Raw genomic sequence first — 18,160 nt, 5'->3', positions numbered from 1 at the left:
AAAAAGGCACTATCCATCCTATGCCCTATTCCCTTGAGGCTTCCATCAGTAGCAACTTTCTCTGGGAAAACACAAACTAGAGTAATCTAATCCCCAAACTGCACCATCAAACCAGCTTTATAAACTCCAAAGGCAAAGACCTGTTGCTGGGAGCAGTTTCTCAGGGGGCAACTGTTTCAGTAGGCATGTGGAGTGACTGCTGGTGGTGACACAATAGAGCAGCCCAGTGTACTTCCACCATCACCCCTGCTTCAGTTCAAGGGTTATTTGATAAAATTGCTTATTGACATCTATGGGAATACTTGTGAGAACTACTGTTTTTAACATTAAAATTCTGGCATTAGGCTCAGTTAAAATGTATAGAACGCTTAGTTTATAGAAGAGCAAAGAGAAGTAGAATAGGAAGGGAATGGATCTGGCTCTCTAGGCTGGACAGTTGTGTCTGGCTAGCAGTAAAAGTGAGGTAATATGAGGGTTATGAACAGGGACCTTGGTATTAAGGGGTTAGTTCTTATCCGCACTTCTTAGCTGTTGACATTCAGTAAGCAGTGCTGCCGTGAGGATAAAATTAGGTAACAATTTATGCATTACAATATCTGGCACATGAAAGGCATTCAATAAATGGCACTCTATTGCAATGTTCTTTTACATTTTGTAAGTTGCTTTTAATTGAACATTTCTTAATATATTTTGGAAAAGAACCCCCTTTGACATTCTGATGAAAATGCTGAACTCTTACTTCTCAAAAATGGCTGTGTATTCTAAATTTGATATTTTTCAGTGTTTTTATGAACTTTCCTAAATATAGTCAATGTGGTGTTTAATTGTATATGTTAACTTGGCTAGGCTATGGTACCCAGGTGTTTGGTCAAACATTAGTTTATGTGGTGCTGTGAAGGTGTTTTTCAGATGTGATTAATATTAAGTCAGGAGACTGCAAGTACATCAGATTAACCTCTATAACGTGTGTGGGCCTCATCCAATCAGTTGGAAGTCTTAAGACAAAAGACTAAGGTCTCCTGAAGAGGAAGAAATTTTGCCTCCAGACTACCTTCAGACACAAGACTGTAAGAATGACTTCTACAGGAATTTCCAGCCTGCCAGACTGTCCAAAATCCATGGATTGTGGACCAGCCAGGTCCCAACAAGCCTATGAGCCAATTCCTTAAAATACCACTCTCTCTCTCTCTACCTCTCTCTCTCTCTCTGTCTCAGCAGACAGGTAGACAGAGAGATAGATGGAAATAGTGGTAGAGAAACACTCAGATCTATTCATCTATCTCTCTACATCCTATTAGTTCTGTGTCTCTGGAGAACTCTAATATACCTAAGGACTCACTAGGGAGTTCAGACAAACACACACACACACCCCACTTGGAATTCTCTGGAGAAGACATTCAGAAAACAACTTGATCCAATTGTCTCATTATTAAACCATGCATTTCTCACAGAATGGTTCTATCCTTCTCCTAGTGGTAGTTAATTAGGAGATAGGGAACTATTCAGTGTTAAAGTACAAAGTGAACACTTCTGGTAGGTATTGAATAAATGCTTCCCGCTTTACTCTTTTAATTCCGAAGGTGATTACAAAAGTGATTACAAAAGTCAGTCATGTTTTTGGAAGCACCTAATGACAAGGATCAAAACCCCTTCACCTGACGTTTGGGACAAGGCTCCCTTAGTGCTGCTGTGTGAGGCCCACTATTTTCTGGAGGACTATTATACTAACTTTAACTATCTCAGGCGTGCTGGTGAGAAGATTTTAATAGATTCTTGGAAGAAGCCTAAGTGAAGGAAATATAAAAATAAAAAGCATTTTTCCATCATTTTTCCACACATTTTAAGGATTGTTTGAGTTTTTCATTTTTCTGAAGGGCTGTGTGAAATTTTATAAAAATCAGGATGAAATGTTTGGAAAAACTTAGAAGCAACAATCCAAGTGAACCCCTAAAAGCTTCAATAATAAAGAATAAAAAGAGTAGAAAAATTGGGAATTAATTATAGATAAAATTTCTGGGCATTATCACCTACAAGTTTAATTAATACTTTCCTTGGTGATCTGTACTAAGAGTCTGTGAGACCTATATAGTCTCCAGTGCAGGAAACTTACTCAAAGGGAACTGTTGTCATCACATGAGATATATGATAAATGGATAACTAAGTCATTAGTAAGACTACTTTTACAGTTCTTTGGAAGGACAAATCCACCAAACTATTTATTCAGAAAAGAACAATGTTACTGACAGTGTATTGGTCAAAGAGAAGAGCATCTTCTTCACATGCCCTATTCTTTCACCCTTTGTCCAGTATTGCCTCTGACATACTTCATGACCAATTTGTGACAGGTTTTATCTGTGAAGTAGAAATAATATCTGGTTTTCTCACAGAAACATTGTGAGGATAAATGAGATAAATCATTTGAAGTGTTTTGGGCTCCACTGATGATGAGTTCTATATTTCAAAGCATTATTATTTACTTCACAAGTGACTTGTCACCATTCCTAATCTATGTAAAGCACTTTGAAATCCTTAGAGAAAGACTTGCTATTGAGTGAAATTTTAATACGAGTGGATAATATGCAATACCTAGAATCTATTCTGTTAGAGACCCCATTACTACTGTGTGGGGGAAAATAATGCATGCTGTAGCATGGTAGATAAGAAAAAATGTCAAGGCATACTTAACCTTTTAAACTTATTTTCTGATCAGTCCTCCCAATCTAACCTAAGAAACTTAGGTTAGAGACAGAGCATATTAAGTATATACTCAGTCAGTGTCACAGTGGCCCTTAAAACTCCCCATCTTACTTTAGTAGTCCACCTAAAAATTAATGGACATACCCAGTATTTACTGAGCATTTACTGCTTGCCACTGACTAGATTCTAGTGATTAAAAAAAAAATAGTCAAAGTAAGAAAAAAGCCTGGTGGACAATGAAATAAATCATATTAAGAAAATTGGGGCAAGCAATCTAATCTAAATTAGAAACACCAGTGTGACATCCTGACCTTAAAAGACCCCTTTTTTTTTTTAAAGATTTTATTTATTTATTTGACAGAGATCACAAGTAGGCAGAGAGTCAGGCAGAGAGAGAGGAGGAAGCAGGCTCCCTGCTGAGCAGAGAGCCCGATGTGGGACTCGATCCCAGGACCCTGAGATCATGACCTGAGCTGAAGGCAGCAGCTTAACCCACTGAGCCACCCAGGCGCCCCTTAAAAGACCTTTTTAAAAAAGTTTAATACTATTACAACTTCCCAACAGAGGAGGAAGTAGCCGTAGTTCTAGAATTTACCCACTGCCAATCGTTAAGGGCACCCCTAATATCGAGATTTTCACTCCACTATAAAATACCAGGATGGCTTAGGGGGGAGCTACTTCCACGCCTTATATCTGGATAAAATTATAATGGGCTTGGATATTTGTTTTTGCCATTAATTGAGAATATTTATAAGGGTTAGAAACGGTGCTATAAAGGACAAAAGAACAAAATTGAAAGGAGCTCCAGATGGCCATGTTGAAATAGTTTGATTATATAAGAAATGTTGTAATAATACTACAGTTAATTGGAACAAATTGAATTTGTGAAAGGACAGGAATTCTTACTGATATTCAAATTTAAATGCATTTTACTTAAATACAGTCCTTCATTCAACCTGTATTTATTTAGTGCCTACTACGAGGCCATCTCCTGGAGCTCAAATTCTAGTGAAGAGAGAAAGACAAGCAAATAAGATTAACAAATAAATAAGCAAAATACCATACATCAATGGTGATGAGTACTATGGAAAGAAATAAATCAGAAAGAGGCTAAGAAATGGCAGAGAGGAGAAGCTGCAAAGAAAAGGCAGAGAACCAGGAGGTTATCCATGGAAAGAGTCTAGGCAGAGTAAAGTTTTGGAGGTGAAGTCAGAGATGTCCACAAAATATCCAGAGATGGCTCATGTAGAGTCTCATAGACCACTAGAAAGAGTTTGGCTCTTCCCTGAGTGAAATGGGCAGTGATCTGTGGCTAAGTGGTTAAAGGACTGTGGGTGGGGCAAGAGCAAGACTGAAACACCACCTGGGAGGTTATGCAATCATCAATCATCATGTTGGCTTGAAAAGTGATCAGAGTCTATATTTCCGAGTCAACACTAACAGGATTTTCTAAAGGATCTGATGTGGGCTACGAGACACAAAAATGTGTTAATGGCAGTGTTATAACAGTGGCTTCAAGACCTGGAAGAATGGAGCTGGCCATTTACAAGGTTGGGGAAAAGTGTGGCCGAAACAGGTTTAGGGAGGAACACGGAGATATGGTGCTGAGTTTATTCGGTTTGAGATGCCTACTAGGCATGCAAGAGATGTAGAGTAGGTATGAATATGTGAGGCTGGAAGTCTGGGAGGACTGAGCTGATGAATTTATCATCTGTGTGTGTGTGTGTGTCTGTTCAGGTATGCACGTGTACACTGGGGCATGTGCACAGATTGATGAAATGAGGAGGAAAAGAAGAAGAAGCTGGCAGAACAGATTAGGAAAGACAATTAGGGAGACCCATGAAAGTGTTATCCTGGATTCAAGCGAACACAGTGCTTCAGAGGTTAACTGTAATAATAAAGAAAGGTGAAAACAATAAGGTGTATAATTTTTAAGGATGTTAATAAATAAATTTTGATATATTATTTTGATTTTTAAATTATATCATTATTGATAAAGTTTCTCTGAGTATAATTCAGTCATCCTGGAAAATGTAGGAGTACTCTGAGAATAGAAAGGGTTGATAAATGGTGATGGTTACTTATAACAACAAGATAAAAACTGGCTCCAACTATTCATGTGTGTCTACAAAATCCAAGTGGAAAGAAGGTTCCAAAGTATTTAAAAATGATTTATTAGCTAAAAAACTAAGGAAAGGAGCTAACAATGCAGCCTCAGTCATTCCCTCCTCTCCTCTGGATTGCTTTTGAATTAAAATAAGATGTTAATGAGAATTTCATTAATATATCAGAATATATCAGAACATACATATCATTAAGATATCAGAACAGGTTACTGTAATGCAAAGACATTTCAATGAGTTAAGTATTGCAGGCTATTTGAAACTTAATGTATTGGAAAGACAAGAACTTACAGAAATAAAAATATACAATAGTATATGAGGGAGTGAAGAGAAGAAGGGAGGGAAGGAGAGAGAGAGAGAGAGAGACACCAAATACCGAACAAGTGAACATTACTATTAAAAGAGATTCAGCTGAGCCACCTGGGTGGCTCCGTCAGTTAAGAGGTGGACTTCTGATTTTGGCTCAGGTCATGATCTCAGGGACCTGGGATTGAGCCCCAAGCTGGGTTCTATGTTCAGTGGGGAGTCTGCTTCAGGATTCTCTCTCTCCTTCTGCCCCTTCTCCCGTTTGTGTACACACACACACTCTCTCTCAAATAAATAAATCTTTGGGGGAAAAAAAAAAAGGAATTCAGCCAAGTAAATATTTCACTAGAGTTTAATTCCCTTGAATGGCAGGGTCAGAGAAGGTCCTCAGTAACTGATTGATAACCGAGATCCTGCAACATTTGCTGTTCTGAGGAAGATGATCTGTACAGAGCAATAAAATTCCAGAGAAGAATCAATATAATGCTTTCTAAAACCACAGGAAAATATCAAAACAAGGATTAAAATAACCTAGGAAGGTATAAAATCTGGTACAGAAATAAAAATAACTGAAGTAAATCTGTGGTGTTGATTTTTTTAGACTAGAAGTTAAATGTGAATGTCACAATAAATTTTGTAATTATTGCATTTACTTTATATTTTATCTGTTCTTTAAGGCATTTGTAAATGTGTTACTACTATATGTTATTGAAGAGAGATTAAAACTGTAATTGATGTTTACATGTTTAAGAAAATTTAATTTTCATAGTTTTATCTTTAGGTATGAGTTCAATACTTTAACTATTAACTTATAAAGGGAGGTAAGCATCCTCTTCCCCATAAAAGCTCCTTGGATACTGAAGAATCAAACACAAAGCTGCATGAAAAAGAGACCAGTCTTCAAGGATATAAGTGCAGGATTGTAGAGACAGATTGACACATATTTACAAGGCTGTGTGGTACATAAAACTGAGGCATGAATCTTGAAATTTTTTATCTCAAAACCCTTTTATACTCTTAATACTCTTAAAATTACTGAGGATCTGAACGGATTTCCTTTATGTGTATTAAGTCTATCAATATTTACTGTAATAAAAGTTTAAAAATAAGATATTTTAAAATACTTATTAATTCATATGAAAATAATAAACTTTTTGCATGTTAACATATTTTTATGACATATAATGATATGCTCTAAAATACAAATTTTGGGGGCACCTGGGTAGCTAGAGTTGGTTAACTATCTGTTTTTGGCTCAGGTCATGATCCCAGTGTCCTGGGATCAAGTACTGCATTGGCTTCCCTGCTCAGCGAGGAGTCTGCTTCTCCCTTTCCCTCTGCCTTTCACCCCTGTTTGTCCTGGTCTCTTGCACGTGTGTGCTCTCTCTCTTAAATTCATAAATAAAATCTTTTAAAAAATAAAAATAAAATACAAATTTTAGTGACAATAGCATTGTATTGCATTTTTGAAAATCTACTTAATGTCTAGTTTAGGAGGATCTCTATATGTGTCTGAAATAATCTGTAGCAATATGTTGTTTTGTTTGGTGTATAAAGTATATACAGCCTCCCACTGGTATGTAGTTGGAAAAAGGAAGAGAATTTTAATAGTGTCTTAAGATCATTCTTTTATATTACGCCAAAACTCAACAAGCAGTTTCTTAAAGCTTAGTGTTAAAGTGGAATCTGAAATAATATAAACTTTTCATGTTCTATGTAAATATTCATTCATTTATCTTTCATATGAATGGGATTTTTAATCCATTAAAATTTTATAACATCATCATTGATCATGTGGAAAATATTGATTCACTAAGTTATATAAATTCTACAAAAGTTGACACATCTCATTATATAATATCAAAAAATCACATTTGTTAACATCACTGATCTCAAGAAAAGATTTTATGTATTAGGAGAGATAGCAAGCTCATACGCTGATAAGAGCTTTCCAAAAAATAATTTTCATTTAAAATCTCAAATTTTATAACTATAAGGACTATTAGTTATTTTTCTTGAAGTGACAGATTCCACTTATTTTCAGGAAAATGTCTGCCAAATCTGGTCTAAATAAACATAATTTCCAGTTTTCTTTCAAGTAAAAATAGTACTACATTTAAAAAGCAACTAATTGAGCTTGTAGCAAATGTCTTTATGTATGCTTTCCATATCATTACTCAAAATATTGGAAAGATATATTCTCAAGGATCAAGATTAAATAAAATTAAATTTTCATTGCTTTATTGAAAAGTTCTTAGCTGGCCTTTTTCCCCCCTTTCCAAATATGTGACTGTAAAACATAATAACTCCTAGTACAGTTGGGTGTGCCTGCTTCAGTTTGTGGTAAGGTGCTGGCAGTCAAACCCCCTATTGCTTTTGTAACATTTGTTCAAATGTCAACACAATGAACAAGGCACATGTTATCTTCATTATTATTGTGAAAATAGTTTTGAATTCACAGCCCCCCAAAAGGTTTTGAAAACCTCAAAACTCTGTGAAGCACACTTTGACAACCACTGTATTAAGCTGTCAAGGGAGCACAGTGAAGTAGCACCCACCCCAAGCAGGGTATTAGAAATTAGAGACGGAGCGCTTCTTAGAGAAAAGACACGTGAGCTGGGCCTAAGGGAGAATTAATTAGTACGTAGCTGAGAGAAAACACAAATAAAGGCGGGAAGGCAAGGCACAGCATGATGTAGGCAGAAACCTCAGTAAGTTAATGATGCTGCAGTAGCAGAACCACAGCCAGATAGGAAGTGTCAGATAAAACTGGAAAGCTAGGAAAGTGCTGGATCAAAGAAAGAGAAATATACCACATTAAAGATCCTAGGTTTTTATCCTTTAGTCAAAAGAATGTAGGTTGTAAGAAGAATGGAATTGTCACATTCACTGTAGAAAGATCACTTACATGAAGCATAAATTTGAGAGCAAAACTGGAAGCAGGGAGACAAAGTTCAGAGGATATTCTTCTTGCGATGGACTAAATGTTTGTCTTCTCCCCAAATTCACATGCTGAGAACATAACCCCCAATATGATAGTCTTTGGAGGCCTTTGGTCATGAGGTAGAGTCCTCGTGGATGAGGTTAGTACGCATATAAAAGAGAACCAAGAGAGTTCCTTTCCGCTTCCATCCTGAGAGGATACAAGAAGACAAGCCATCTATGAACCAAGAAGAGGGTCCTTTTCAGATGCATCTGCCAGCACCTTGATTTTGAACTTCCCCGTCTCCAGAACTGGGTTTCTGTTGTTCTGTTGTTTAAGCCTCTCAGTGCATCATATTCTGTTATGGCAGTCTGAATGGACTAAAGGCTGCTCCTTTTTTTTTTTTTTTAAAGCCTTATTATTTATTTGAGAGAGAGAGCACACAAGGGGGAACGGCAGAGGGAGAGGGACAGAATCTAAAGCAGATTCGGCACTGATCACAGAGCCTGATGTGGGGCTCAGTCTCATGACCCTGAGATCATGACCTGAGCCGAAACCAATAGTTGGATGCTTAACCTACTGCACCACCCAGGCACTGCCTCCTCTTCCTTCTTATCTGTCCTTCTCCTCCTCCTCTTTCTGCTCCTCCTCCTACTTCTTCCTTTTTTTCCTCGTCTCCTGCTCCCTCTCCTTCTTCATTTCTATTTGGTAATTCCAAAATACAAACATATGTTTGTTATAAAAAGTAAAATAAAATAGAAAACAATATGGAAAAACAAAGCTGATCTTCCTGTCTGCCTTCACCCCCAAGATCCCGAATAACCAGTTACAGCATGGTTTGCGTCTTTCAGAGGATAGATCATTCTTACAGTTTCTCTGTTTAGCAGGCCACTGGATATGAGACTGAAGCATGTAGGAAGGTTAGATCAGACATGTGGAATGTTATCATATGAGGAGTGGTTAAAGCCATGAGTGTGGGTGATCACCGTCTTGGGATGTCACACCAAGAGAAGATGAGTGCACTGCAGACTGACATGTGAGGATCACCAAGGGAAGACATGTGCAACAGCCCACAAGTCCAGGGAATGATGATGGGTTTTAGTGGGAAAATCCTGAAAATAACTTTAGTTTAAAACACTGAGGATGTGTCTTCACAATAAGAGTATGCTGAGTAAGTGTTCTGAAGAAGGTTAGTGGGTTTTAATAGAAATGGAAAAGGGAGGCTTTTTGAGACTATAATAATTTTCCTATGGTTTTGTGCACATTATTTACATATAAGGTAATTTGTCTTCAGTCAGGACTTCAGGAAGGCTCTCGGGAAATCAGCACCCTGAGAAACAAGCGAAGGATGGGATTTATTATGTACTTAACATTAAACAAATGGGTAGACATTTGTATGTCCTACTAGGGAAAAAAAGGAAATACTGATCCATTCTTGAAATATTAGGGAAACTGAATCATTTCCGGGAAATATTAGAAAAAGGAAGACAGAGAAAGCAGTTACTTCAGTTTATGAAGTGGTGAGAAAAATCTCCCATAAAAAAGTAAGAGCTTGGAAGATGAGAAGGATAGATATGTGGTGACTTTCTAATGGTTAACCTGCTGAAATAGTATATATATATATATATATATATATATATATATATATATATACACACACACATACATATATATATACACATAATTTTTAAAGTAATGTATATTTTGGCACTTATAAGTATCGCTTTACCTTAGTTTTATTCAAGTGGAAATAAATAGCATTCTGGAGCCCTCAGAATGAGATCAGAATAGGTGCGCATGTGAAATCGGCAAGCACTTACTATTGTCACAATGAATGGATATTGACATATTTTCCTATGCAATTATCTGTACTCATTACAGCACATCTGACAAAATTTAATTTTTCTAACATCTATATATAAGACACTCTGGTAGGTACTAGGGATATGCTGATGATGAAATACTGTTTTTCTCTTAAAGAATTTGCATTCTCCCTAACACATCATTGACCTAAACCACCAACAATGAATATATCATGATAAATATGGTGCAGGGATTGCCATTCAACAAGTCTAGTAAAATCAGTTCTACTATACCTTCTTATATGGTAGAAAAGTGTTTAAGTCTTTTATCTCTTTTCTGTTCCCCAAGTGCAAACTTTTGACAAGAGAAAATCAACTTCTTACATCTGATCTAAATATCTCTTGATAGGAAGTGTTGTAAAATGATGTAGTACAGTTGAGCACCCTATGTCCTTCTACCCCATAAAATGGAGTCACAATTTAGCTAAATGGGGTGACATGTAAAGAGATGTACTAATTGTTACGTGGCTAGACCAGAGTACTCTGCAGTAGGTGGACTGCACAGACTGGGTTTATTTGAAATGCTAATTATCTTAGAACAGATTTTTTTCCCTCTCTGGATGTGTTATATTTTGGGATACATGGTTTGTACAGTTTGTTGAAATCCATGTAGTGATGAGCCATTTAGTGGTGAGAGTACTATTTGTGTAACATACAATGTTTTTCACTCAAATCTACTAGGTCTAACAAACTGACACTTGCTTTCCTTAGAGATAATTCCTCTACAGAGGACTAACTCATCAAACTAGGTCTAATTAGAACAAGATCTGGGTATCCTTACTGTTAGTTTTATTCAAAGAGTAATATGACCAAATGGGTGACTAAATTGGGCTTAGGCAAAAAATCTACCAGAATGTAGAAATAGTCCTACATTCATGAGGTCTGGGTACTTTTAAAAACATCCTTAGCCTTAGCCTTCTTTTTTTTTCAGCCCCCTCCCCCAAATAAAAGCACTAAGACATTTTCAGAATCATGTACACAAAACTATAAAACTAGAATTTAACACAGGAGAAAATCCAGAGGACTTGGGTCCAGTGACTTTTTAAAAATATATTTTATTTATTTTTTTAAACTTTACATCCAATATGAAGGATGAACTCAAAACTCCAAGATCAAGAAGTCTCATGCTCCACCACCTAAGCCAGGCAGGCACCCCTTGGCAGTCACTTTTTAGATACAACAGTAAGGGCATAATACTTGAAAGAACAAATTGATAATTTGCATTTCATTAAAATTAAAAGAATCTTCTCTGTGAAAGATGCTATTAAGAAAATGAGAGGACAGAACACAGACTGGGAGAAAATATTTGCAAAGGAGATATATGATAAAAGATTGTTATCTAAAATAAACAAAGAACTCTTATTGTATTGACAAGAGAAAATGACCTTCTTACATCTGATCTAAATATCTCTTGATAGGATGGGACCCCTGAGTGCCTCAGTCAATTAAGCATCTGCCTTTGGCTCAGGTCCTGAACCCAGGGTCCTGGGATGGAGCCCTGCTCAGTGGGGAGCCTGTTCCTCCCTCTGCCACACACATATCCCACCCCGGGCTTTTGCGTGCTCTCTCTCTCTCTCTCTAATAAAAAACCTTTAAAAAGTAAATCTTTTTTTTTTAAAGATTTTTATTTATTTATTTGACAGATAGAGATCACAAGTAGGCAGAGAGGCAGACAGAGAGAGAAAGAAGAGGAAGCAGGCTCCCCGCTGAACAGAAAGCCCGATGTGGGGCTCGATCCCAGGACCCTGAGATCATGACCTGAGCTGAAGGCAGAGGCTTAAACCACTGAGCCACCCAGGCGCCCCTAAAAAGTAAATCTTAAAAAATAATTAATAGTAGGGGCATCTGGGTGGCTCAGTGGGTTAAGCCTCTACCTTCAGCCCAGGTCATGATCTCAGGGTCCTGGGATGGAGCCCCACATCGGGCTCTCTGCTCAGCAGGGAGCCTGCTTCCCCACCCCGCCTTCTCTGCCTGCCTCTCTGCCTACTTGTGATATTTCTCTCTCTCTGTAAAAAAAAAAAAAAAAAAAAAGAGAGAGAGAGAGAAATCAATAGTAAAAAAACAAATGAGCAGAAACTTGGATACCTCACCCAAAAAGATAAGCTGGTAATAAATAAGCATATGAAAAGATGTTCCACATCACATATCACCAGGGAAATGTAAATTAGAACAATGAGATACTACTGCACACCTATTAGAATGGCCCAGATCCAGAACATTAACTACTACAAGTGTTGGCAAAGACATGGAACAAACAGGATTTTCATTCACTGCTAGTGGGAATGCAAAATGGTACAGCCAACTTTGGGAGACAGTTTGCTGGTTTTTTACCAAACAAAACATACGCTTTCCATACAATCCAATGAACTGTACTCCTTGATATTTATCCACAGGAGTTTAAAAATTTAAATCCACACAAAAATCTAGACACAGATGTCTAGAGAACTTTTATTCATAACAATTAAAAGTTGGAAGCAACAAGATGGCTTTCAGTAGGTGAATGGATAGATAAATAGACTGTGGTATAGTCAGACAATGGAATATTATTAAACAATAAAAAGAAATGAGCTACCAAACCATGAAGAGACAGTCAGTGAAAGAAACCAATTTGAGAAGGCTGATTACAGTATGATTTCAACCATATGATATTTTAGAGATGCAAAACTATGGAGGCATATAATGATCAGTGGTTGCCAGGGGTTAGGTGGAGGGAAGGATGAATAGGCAGAGTACAGAGAATTTTTAGGGCAATGAAACTATTCTGCATGATACTATAATGGTAGATACATACCACTATACATTTGTCAAAACCTATAGAATGTACCTCACTGAGAGTGAACCCTAATGTAGACTATGTACTCTGGGTGATGATAATGTGTTAGTGTAGGTTCATTGATTATAACAAATGTACTACTCTGGTTCCAGATACTGATGGTGAAGCAGGCTGTGCTTGGGTGGGGGTAAGGGTTATATAGAAACCCTGTGTACTTCCTACTCAATTTTGCTATAAACCTAAAACTGCTTTAAAAATTAAAATGTTTTAGGGCGCCTGGGTGGCTCAGTGGGTTAAGCCTCTGCCTTTGGCTCAGGTCATAATCCCAGGGTCCTGGGATCGAACCTTGCATCAGGCTTTCTGCTCAGCGGGGAGCCTGCTTGCCCCTCTCTCTCTGCCTGCCTCTCTGCCTACTTGTGATCTCTGTCTGTCAAATAAATAAATCTTCAAAAAAAAATTAAAATGTTTTTAGGTGAGTTGTTTGGGAAGATCATCATCATGTTACTATAAAGAGTCAAATTGTAAGGTACTTATGAAAGGCATAAGATCTATCATAATGCTCTATTCATACAAAATCTAGTTTCCTTGGTTTGCAATGAGGAATCCAAGAGGTAGAAAACAATACTCATTAAAGAGGAATCCAATGAGTCAAAATGTATTTTGCAGCCACCATGGTAGGTGTTTATAGCCTTCAGAGATCACAACTATTTTTCTCTATTAACAACTAGTTATTTTCATAGTGACCCAGCAGAATACCTTTAAAATCCCATTATTTAAATTTTTAGAAGATATTTAAGAAATGGAGAAATTGTCTGTGTTAATTAAACTTTATAAAATACAGAAAAAGATTGACTTAGGGTTTAAACTTTCACATATACTTGCCCAAAAAGTCTTGACAGCTCTCCTAGTAAGCCTGAGGAAGGGTTACAGGTGTGCATGGCAAACGTCCCCTTATTCCTTTAGTTGGTTCCTGCTTTGCCTATCTTCAGAGTATGTGCAAGCACTTGCCTTTCCTTTAGTAACTTTGCTAAGGGTGTCAGCACGGAGAGTTCCTTATTTTGGGAATGGGTGTTTATGATTTTAGATTTTTTCTCTATACTGTTCCAGCAGTGAACAGACTCTTAACAAATCTCCAAAATAAACTCATTTACCAAGGCTTTCTCATATTTGTCATTTTGAGAGACTGAACAAACATCAGTAAAAGAAGCAATCCAAGTTCTCATGCCAAATATGTGTATGTCCAAGATCAGGATTTCTTCATGTTTAAATGTGGATTTGGAGCCTCAAGTGCTAGGTATTTTTAATTTTCTTTCTAACTTATTTTTGTTTCTCCTCCTTCACTTGCTCCATTTTTGATGGACTTTAAAGGTAGGGCTGCTTGCCACTTACAAAAAGATGGGCTCTAGCAGACGGAAGGCTGAGTTACCTTCTATTTTATTTGAAAGAACACTTGATTTCAGGCCAATGAATTACTAATTGTGGCTCAGAGAATACTTTCCAGATGACTGGAGTTTGGTCCAAAAGACAAAAGGACCCAACTGGTCTGAAGTCTGAATGACAGTCCCAGAGAGAATTGGACAAAGGTTGGAAGGGATTATTTTTGTTGCTGGAAACACATCAATAGTATCTGCAGAAGTAGGCTAAACTGGGCAAGAAGAGAGGACAGAGTCCATCTTTGGTTCTTTCTCCATTTTTTCCACTTTTTTTTTTTTTTTTTAAGGGGAAGCAATAAAAGAATTTGAACTCAATTGTTCTCACTGTAACTTTCTGTTAGTGGAGATACATAGTTGGCTGTCAAGTTCAGGACTGCTTCCACACCATCCTCTTCTCTATCTGCATTTCATTATTTCTTACTCCTCTCCCCATTTTTCGGACTTCCTAATTTCTTTCTATTCCTATTGCTCGCTCATTCTAACCTTTAATGTCATTTTCTTTGTACAAAACCCAAACACTTTCAGAGGCCAGACAAGCCATCTAAATATGTTAAGTGACAAGGCAGTGAGTGCATCAAAGAGTTGTGGAGACTCAACAAACTGAAATTCATGAACTATCCAAATGTGGTCAAATTCTAACATGAATTTATTGACTAATAAACAAAATCCAAGTGCCAGGTCCCCCCAGTCATCACTTTGCAACTGCTGCTCTATTTCATTAATATCTCCTTTCTTTTCCTTCATCTTTCTAAAAAATTTCAGGGTTAGGGTAGAACTTATAATCTTCAAATTCTGGTTCTGCCTTACTTTGCCAATCACAAACTTATTTATAATTATTTATTTATAAATTGTGCATAATTATTTATAATTAATTGATTGATCAAATGTATCAATCCAAATTAATCTCCCTGTCCCTCAGGTTTCTTATCTGAAAAATGGGATGATAATGGTATTTACTCAGAGTTGTTATGAGATTACATGAATGAGTACTTATAAAGCACTAAAGAATAGTACCTAGGTAGGACACAGTTACACTATATAAATGTTTTAAAAATAAATATTAGATTTTATTATGGCTAGGAAATCTGCCCAAATCTGAATTTCACTTTTCTGCCTGCCTGCCTCCCTTCGCTCCTTTACCTCTGTGTTCCTGAGGAAACATGCTTACAAATCAACAAGGAGATAAGACACAGATTATGATTTGATTGATTCACCAATGATTGGTTATTTGGTTGAAACACACTGCTTCAGCCTGACACCTAAACAATTTCCTCACTACCCTTAAGTATGAGTTTAAAAATTGTAGCTTATTAGCAGAATCAGATGTTAGAGCTTCAAAGAAATCAGCATGATCTTTGTCATGCATTTTCGCACAATTTGCAAAAGTATGAAACTTGAACTACAATTTGTTCTTTTCCTTACTGACTCCCTGCTCCCCAACCCCTTCCCTCAACACATTTCCCCACACATCGAGAGGCATTCATATGCCTGTGGGCATTTGGGGGGATCTGACTACAGAAAAATTGAAGGAACATTTAATTTGAATTTCGGGGGTTATATCTATGAGGTTTATAGTCACTCCTTGTATAGTTCAATTACAGCTAACTGTCCCAAGGTAAAAAAGGCTTCTAAGAATGTTTCTCATGCTTTTCAATTCAACTTTCAAATGTTTGCAAGAATGTTTGAGATTAGCTACTACACCAGAACACGTAAAACGTCCTGAAATCTTATAGCCCATTTATGAAAGAATTTGAAGGAGATTTTTTAAAAATCAACAACAATGCTAAGAACATGTATGATATTATAAACAACTCATCATAAATATAATATATTATAATGTAAACTTCCCTTTTTTAAAAAAAATATTTTATTTATTTATTTGAGAGAGAGAGAGAGAATGAACAATAGAAAGAACATGAGCAGAAGGGACTGGCAGAGGAAGAGGGAGAAGCAGGCTCCCCGCTGAGCAGGAGCCCCAGGATCTTGACCTGAGCAGAAGGCAGCTGCTTAATTGACAGAGCCACCTAGGTGTCCTAAACTTTTTCTTAAAATGAACATGAATCCTTTTTTCTCTTTCAGGACCCAACTTAATTACAGAAAAATACTGTTATTAATTTTGTTGCTCAAGTTGTACTGCTTTGCATTTAGCTGTACTGTCTCCCTAGTGTCCTCTGGTCTGTGACAATTTCTTGCCTTTCCTCATATTTCATGACCAGGACAGTTTCGAGGGATACTAGTTCGGTATTCTGATGTGTGATTTTTTCAAACACCACACCATGAACTCAATTCTGACACTATCTACCTGAAGATAGCATCAGATCCCATAGGTTAAAAGCTCCGTCTGACAAGACTCTCCCCATCCTCTTATCCCACTTTGGATGCCAACTGAAGTTCTAGTTGTCACCTGTGCTTCTAACCCAAGAGCTATAAAACAGAGGTTACGACAACCCCCTCCTTTAGTCTGATTACTTTGCTAGAGCAGCTCACAAAACTCAGAGAAACCTTTTACTTTCTAGGATGCGATTTTATTATAAAAGGACATAATTCAGGAAGAGCCAGATGGAAGAGATGCATATAGCAAGGTGTGGGGAAAGGGCCCAGAATTTCCATGCTCTCTAGGCAAGTCATCTTCTCTGTATCCTCTTGTGTTCACCAACCTGGAAGCTCTGGAATTTCATGCTTTTGGCTTTTGTGGAGGCTTCATTATGTAGGCATGAGTGATTAAGTCATTGGTCATTCGCAACTGATTCAACTTCCAGTCCCCCTCCACTCTTCAGGGATCAAGGAGGTGGGTCTGAAAGTCCCAACCCTCTAATCTCTGGGTCTGTCTGGTAAAGCCCCATCCCAAGTCTATCTAAGGCCCCACCCTAATTTACCTCATTAGCATAAATCAGTTGTGCTTGAAAAGGACACCTAATGAAAGACCAAAAGACATTCTTATCACTTAGAAAATTCCAAGGATTTGGGGAGTTCTCTGCCAGAAATTGAGGACAAAGACCAAATATATTTCTTACCGTACCTCAATTTTGGTTTTTCTTTTTCTTTTTCTTTTTTTTTTTCTTTTTTTTTCATGATTAGACTAGGGTTATGGGTTTTTGGATGAATACTGAAGAGGTGAAGTGTCCTTATCATACATATTCATAGGAGATTGTTGTGCCCAACACCACCAGTTAACTTTCATCACTTGGTTGAGGTAGTGTTTATCATGGTGTTTTGTTTTGTTGTTGTTAAATGCACTAATCTTCTGGAAGTGAGTCACTAAGTCTAACCCATTCTCAAAAGGAAGAAGGAGTGTTGGGAAATTAAGCTCCACTTCTGGATAGAGCTTAGTTATTTATAATTGTCATGTAAGGAACATAAGCCTTCATTTATTTGAATCAGTATGGACTCTTGAATATTTATTTTATATTACATTATATTATTTACTTTGTTGTTCAAATTGTTCCCGCTTTAGCTATTGGGAGTTCTTTCAGTTGGCATCTGTGTCCCTTTGACTTTTTTTTTTTTTCCTTTTAACCACTCCCTTACTTTCTGCCACCCTAACATATTTCAGACTCATCCTGTATTTTTCCTGCCCCAGCACCAGAATCAATTATTTCTCCAAAGATTCTTGGTTACTTTGATTAAAATGGTATTTAGAAACCAAGATCTTGGTGTGTGTGCGCTTATCATTAGTGGGGTATTGTTGTTTCTAAGACCTCTCCACAAACAGAACTAAGTAATACATACATGTATATATACTAACTTACATATATATATGTTACATTTATATACATATATACATATGTCTAGGATTGTTTCTACATCTACTAACACACACACAGACACACACACACAATTGTTTCTATATCTACCATCTGTACTATTATTAAGTTAAACATGGGTTCACACTAATGTCTCCCAACTGTGATCCACTACCATGGAATTTATTCTAATTGTCCTCTCTTGTTTGTCTGTAACTTCTTTCTCCAACAGTAAGAAACCTATCACCCACTATCCACCTTTCTTTTACTTTTTATTCAACCTCAATACAGATGTAAAGT

The sequence above is a fragment of the Mustela erminea genome, chromosome 10 (genome assembly GCF_009829155.1).
Source record: "Mustela erminea isolate mMusErm1 chromosome 10, mMusErm1.Pri, whole genome shotgun sequence".
NCBI lineage: Eukaryota > Metazoa > Chordata > Mammalia > Carnivora > Mustelidae > Mustela > Mustela erminea.
Note: the sequence above shows the minus strand (reverse complement) of the source record.